The sequence below is a fragment of the Mastomys coucha genome, unplaced genomic scaffold, assembly GCF_008632895.1.
Source record: "Mastomys coucha isolate ucsf_1 unplaced genomic scaffold, UCSF_Mcou_1 pScaffold12, whole genome shotgun sequence".
Classification (NCBI taxonomy): Eukaryota; Metazoa; Chordata; class Mammalia; order Rodentia; family Muridae; genus Mastomys; species Mastomys coucha.
Genome location: NW_022196894.1, coordinates 88,417,764 through 88,423,938, shown reverse-complemented (window position 1 = coordinate 88,423,938; position 6,175 = coordinate 88,417,764). Strand labels below are relative to the sequence as shown.

Sequence of the window (6,175 nt, the reverse complement as noted above, 5' to 3'; positions counted from 1 at the left end):
AAAAAAAAAAAAAAAGCCAGGCACTTGGGAGACAGAAGCAGGTGGTTCTGAGTTCGAGGACAGCTTGGTCTACAGAGTGAGTTCCAGGACAGTCAGGGCTAGATAAGGTAGGGTAGAACCATCCATTTAAGAAGAAACTTAAACGTGAATGTGTGTGTGTGTGTGGGGGGGGAATGAGTTTCTCAGCACATGTATAGGCAGCTGACTGTGGGCTTTCTCCTCCACCACGTGAGTTCCAGGGACTGACCCACCTCACCAAGCCTGACAGCACACGCGTTTACCCATGGAACCATCTTGCTGATTCAAATAAAAGTTTATACTAATAAGTTTTCTTTGCTTTCTCTTCTTTCTTTATTTTTTTCCTTCCCCCTACTCCCTTGAGACATGGCTTCTCTTTTGAGACATGTGTAGCTTTGTTGTCCTAGAACTTACCCCCATAGATCAGACTGGCCTTGAACTCAGATATCTGCCTGCCTTTGCCTCTCACATGCTGGAATTAAATGCTTGTGGCACCACCACCCAACAATGACTTTTCTTTATTCTTTTTCTTTTTTAATATTTATTTATTTTATTTATAGAAGTACACACTGTAGCTGTCTTCAGACACACCAGAAGAGGGCATCAGATCCCATTACGGATGGTTGTGAGCCAACATGTGGTTGCCGGAAATTGAATCAGGACCTCTGGAAGAACAACCAGTGCTCTTAACCACTGAGCCATCTCTCAGCCCTGATTTTTTTTTCCCCTTTTAAAGGTAATAATTTCTTTCACAATAATCTGTGGATATGATCAAGGAGTAGATTCAGGAAACTTGGGTACAAGACAGGAGCATTCTATGGCTGGATATGGTCAAGAAAACACAGTTCAGGAAACCTACTAGAGGCTGTTGAATGTTTAAAATGGGTGCTTTCAAGCTAAATAAAATTATACTTTAAAAGTAATGATAATTGATATTGAGGGCTCCTCTACCCGTTCCTGTTCCAAGCACTTTAGACGTAGTAATGAGCTCCACTCACAGCAGCCTTTTGGCCTTTTGGTGAGCTCCCTCTTCGGAGCCTGTTAAGCACAGGCGGCAGGGGATAATGGCTAGATGGCTTCTGGCAGCTGTCTGTAGGGAATCAGTGTCCCCAGAAAAGCTCCTGCTTTCCATGTCCCTTCTCAGCTCACATTTATTTCCCACTCTGCCTGATTCAGATCCTCATACACCTCAAGACTGAGTTCTCCCAAACGTGATCTGAGACCCACTGATGAGTCTTAAAGTCAAGCTGGAGAGCTGTCACCAGGGAATTTAAAAACTACAGACCAGCTGGGAGTGGCAGCGTACAGCTGTGATCCCAGCCCAGGCACAAAGGCTGAGAGTCTGAGCTACATGGAGTAACTGTCTCTTTCCTCTCTCAGAGAAAAAGAAGAAGAGGAGAAAGAGGAGGAGGAGGAGGAGGGAGAGGAGAAAGAGGAAGAAGAAGAAGAAAAACAGAAGAGGAGGAGAAGAAGCAGAAGCAGCAGAAGGAGGAGAAGGAAAAGGAGAGGAAAGGAAGAAGAGGAAAGAGAAGGAGAAACAGAAGGAGGTGGAGGAGAAGATGGAGATGAATAAAAGAACAAGAGCAACAACAAGAAGAAGCAGAAGGAGAAGCGGAAGAAGGAGGAGAAGATGATGAAGATAAAGAGAAGAAGAAAAAAGAAGAGGAAAAATAGAAAAGAAAAAAATGATTAGAAGTCATCAAAATATCAAAGAGTATTCTGTAAGGATGAGCATGGCTATAACTTCAAAAGGTTGTCTTTCAGTCATGCTAATATGAGTGTATGTCGTGTTGGGCCAATAAGTACAATGGTTTTTTTACTGTGGGTTGGAATCCAAATGATCTGAAAGCTCTCACCATAAGGCTTCCAGAAAAAGGTATGTGACCCACACCAGAGCTAGGACAGCTGGCTAGCCTTCCACAAAACCAACACTGCTTACTCTCCAAAAAAAAATTAAACCATTAAAGGAAACCATCTGCAGCAACAAAGCCTACCTTTCCATGACTTGGACGTTCCTGTGATTCTTCACCAAAAGCCCCCAAATAAGCAGAAAGACCAAACCTTGGGCCATAGGCAGGAAGAGACTTTGGTGAGCCCTGGGGATGGTTTTTACTATAGTCAACCCCCTACCCACCCCCCCTGCAGGTGGATTTCTGTGATTTTAGGTAATCCACAACCAATAACAGCTTGGTAATAATAAATAGAAAATTCTAGAAGTAAATGTTTCCTAAATTATAATCATCCCTATTCCCAGGGGTATGTTGCACTTTTCTCCAACTGGGCTCTGACTGTACAAGATATGAGTCTTGCCTTTGCCCAACATTTCCATCCTGTATATGCTACCTACCCAGGAGTCCCTGGGTTTATTATCTGAGTTATCAGATCTATTGTCGAAATATTGAAATATTTATATTCAAATGACCCTGATTTTACTTCCTTACAACCCCAAAATACAAAAATGTTAATGGTGGCAATTTTATTATAACCATGGTTATAACTTATGTTATTAGTTGTTACAGAGCTCTCACTGTGCCTGATTTACAAATTAAACTTTACCATTGGTGTGTTATCTATATAAAAATCATAGTATACATAGGGTTTGATAATATCTGTGGCTTCAGGCATCCACAAGCCCTCTTGGAGCATGTCCCTCTGGATAAGGGCAAAGGATTATTTTAAGGGGACAGCATTCCAAGCAGGCAGTTGTTCAGCCTGATACCTATGGGCCACACATAGCTAGTTATGAACACATCCAACACAAAACCAGGTCTTACTTTGCAGATTATAATGTTATGCTGCAGTTGTAAAATGTCTCACAAGCCTCTGAGTGTGATCACCAGGTAATTGGAGCAGTGGCCATGCTGTCAATGCTCACAAGATTCCCGTCTTCTCTGCTCATTTGACACACAGGAAGAACCGGTGAATTAGGGCAAAGGAACCCAAGCTCATAGCACAGGTTTAAAAGGCCCTGGACCTGCTCACTGCAAGCTCAGCATGAGATTTTACACTTAGATCCAAGGAAAAGTTGGTCCCCTTCTAAATAAAGAGACCACTGACTCTGAGACTTGGGGTGGTGTCTTTTCAGTGAGCTGAGTCTCTCTCCAGTGGCAGGCATGCTCTGTGCTGTGTCTGAGTAAGTGCACAATCTCACCAACATTGACATTTTGCTTGACGCCAAAGGCCCAGGGTGACAGCTGACATTTGATGCATAAAACATGGGAGCCATGTCAGAGAGCTTTTACAGTCAGATAGTGTTCAGAATGCCTATCAGGAACAGAGAGCCTCCAAGGCAGAGATAGGAGAAGTTGGCACAACCAAACTCCAACATGAACCTTTTTGTTAGCTTGGTTTCTTTACTTTGAGATAGTTACTATATAGGTCAGACTAGCCTTAAATACACTGGGTAGCACAGACTAGCCTTGAATCATGCCTCAACCACTCAAGTACTGAGATCGAAGGCCTGTGTCACCATATCCAGCTTTAAAAATAAGACTAATTCTCTCTCCCCTCCCCCCTCTCTCTCACATACACACACACACACAGACACACACACAGACACACACACAGACACACACACACAATCTCTGCCTCTTTTTCCATAAGTTAGCATTTAAAATATTACAAAGTGCTTATTTTATTTATTTAATGTATATGAGTGCTTTGCCTGCTTGTATGTATGTATGTATGTATGTATGTATGTGCACTACATGTGTGTTTGGTGCTTGCAGAGTCCAGAAGATACCTTGGTACTGGAGTTACAGACTGTTGTGAGTCTTCATGTGGGTGCTGGGAATTGAACCCAGGACCTCTGGAAGAACAACCAGTGCTCTTAATTGCTGAGCCATTTCTCCAACTCTGGTTACTACAATTTTTTTAAAGGCACACCATGGAATGAACATTAGCCATGGCTCTTTGATTAATGAAAGCTCAGTCATTGAATGGCAGCAAACCCCATTGAAGGTAACAGGACACCCATATGTAAGGCCTCCAGACGCCCTGTCCCCAACCACACATTCTGCAGCAGAGAAGCCTGGTGCATGTCACAGGTCATGCTGCTCCCTGCTCTGTTGTATTTAGTTTCCTGATTCTTTGCTAATGTGTAAGCTGTCACCTAAGAGCACAGTTTTGTGTTCTAAAGGAGCAAGGGGCTCCCAGCATAACTGCTGCTCTCTCTAAGAGGAACAGAGTTCTGGTTGGAACTGCTCTGAGATCTGAACAGCCTCCCAAGAGTGAGTCACCAACGCAACTGCTAAGAGCCTAGCAGAAGCCTGGGACCGCAGAGGCAGGACTCTGCTCAGAGCCAAGTAGAGAACTGTGTGGGCACCCCCTTTCTCATAAACAGCCCTGACCTGAAAAGAGCTATGTCTAAATAAACCTACAGTGAGTTAAAAAGTCATCAAGTTGAAAATACTGATGGCACTTTTTTTTTTGCCAGAATTTTATTTTTTCCTTAAAAAAAAAAAAAAGATTGTAATACATTTAACTCACCTACGCCACAAACACATTATAGCTTCTCCTTGTGATTAAATGACCAATTGGAGGCCAGTGAGATGCCAAGCCTGATGACCTGAGATCTACCCCTGGTACTCATAGGTTGGAGGGATACAGCCGACTCCTGAAAATGATCCTCTGCCCTCCACAAACACGCCTGGGCACACTCTCTTCACCCTCACTCCAGTGATGTTTTTAAAAGGCCAACTGGAAGCAGTGGCTGGAAGCTACTGCTAAGTGTTGCAAGAAAGGAGAATATTGCATGTGGATAGCTCAAGGGAAACACAAAAATTCAAAATTTGCTGGGTTCAATCCCCAGCACCATAATAGATATATATTCAAAATCTAGTTCTCCCCCTAATGCAGTGGGCTGTCGAAGGTCAGAGGGGTGGCAATGTGCTGTGACTGAACTAGCTTGATACTGGCCTTGCTGACAACCGCCACTGCAAGGAGATGTTAGAATTAAGATGGACACTTGGTTACTTGGACTGTGTCCTAAGAGTCTCTGTACTGACAACATACCACATCATTGCCAGCTCCCAGGACACATTCCCACTTCTGCCCCAGGAATATCACTGCTTGTCAGACTGTCCATCAGTGACCAGAACTAATTAGCCTGCTTATTGGAATACAAGCCAGCCATGACTCCGCTCAACTCCACCGCAGGCCTGTGGTAGGTAGGCATTTTACAAACAACAGCAGCCAGTATGTTGGGGACGGACACTTCTTCACTGCACAACTGAGCAGTGGTGCTTCTGAGAGCAACTGTCCATGATCAGACAGCAACCTCTCCAGAACTGTGAAGACACAAGGCTACCCTGAGGCCAAATTCCCTGAAGGTGTGTAGGGAGGGAAGCGGGGTGAGTGGCACATTTGGCAGGCCTGCTGGCAAACTAACTCCAAAACCCAACCAGAAAGCCAACACTGGTCTGTAGTACTGGCCAATTTCCTTGGTGTCAATTCCTTTGTCATGTGGACTTTTCAGAACACGAAACCGGGAAGAGATGGAGCGCTCCATATGGCGGCACTGGACTCATGGATTGCTCTGTGTCACAGCACCGGGTGCAGCTATGGTTGCTGCAAGGATCACAGCAGAGTGAGGACCAGAGACCTTGAAAGTGGACGGTCTGAAGAAAAAGGCCTCCAAAACTGCCTTCCAAAACTCTGACTGCCAAGGATTAGGCCTCACCTGTCACTCTGGGACAGCCAGAGTGGGGCTTTACCTAGTCCACACCTTCCGGTGTAAACATTCATGCTTGTGAATAATCCCCACTGGGAAGCATAAGAGAGTGGAAACTTAATGTAACTGCGGTGTTTAGAGATGGGACCTTTAAGTATTAGGACTAGAAAAGGGTTAATTAACCACGTTGGTGCAAGGCTGGGACATATCCATGTTCTGTGTCTCCAGTCCATAATACTCACACTCTCACCATCCCGTTCCCCAGTTTAGGGCAGTCTGAACGACTGCTTTTGAAAGTAATATTTGCTTTCATCATGGAGATGGAAACTAGGGGTAGAGAAAAGGATGCCAAGTCTGATGGCAACCAAGGGCATACTCAAGTGTTTCAGAGTCAGCTGCAGGAGGCCCATGAAGGATGCAGACCCTGAAGTGATGCTCCTCCTCTGTTGGCAGAGATAGGGATTGTTGGACTGAGGGAGGCTGGGG

General features: G+C 44.6%; 1 protein-coding gene across 3 annotated transcripts in view; it reads right to left on the bottom strand.

Moving 5' to 3' along the window:
* Eva1c (eva-1 homolog C) overlaps positions 1–6,175 on the bottom strand; it is an 84,111-nt gene that overhangs the window by 30,577 nt on the left and 47,359 nt on the right. The window lies entirely within an intron of this gene.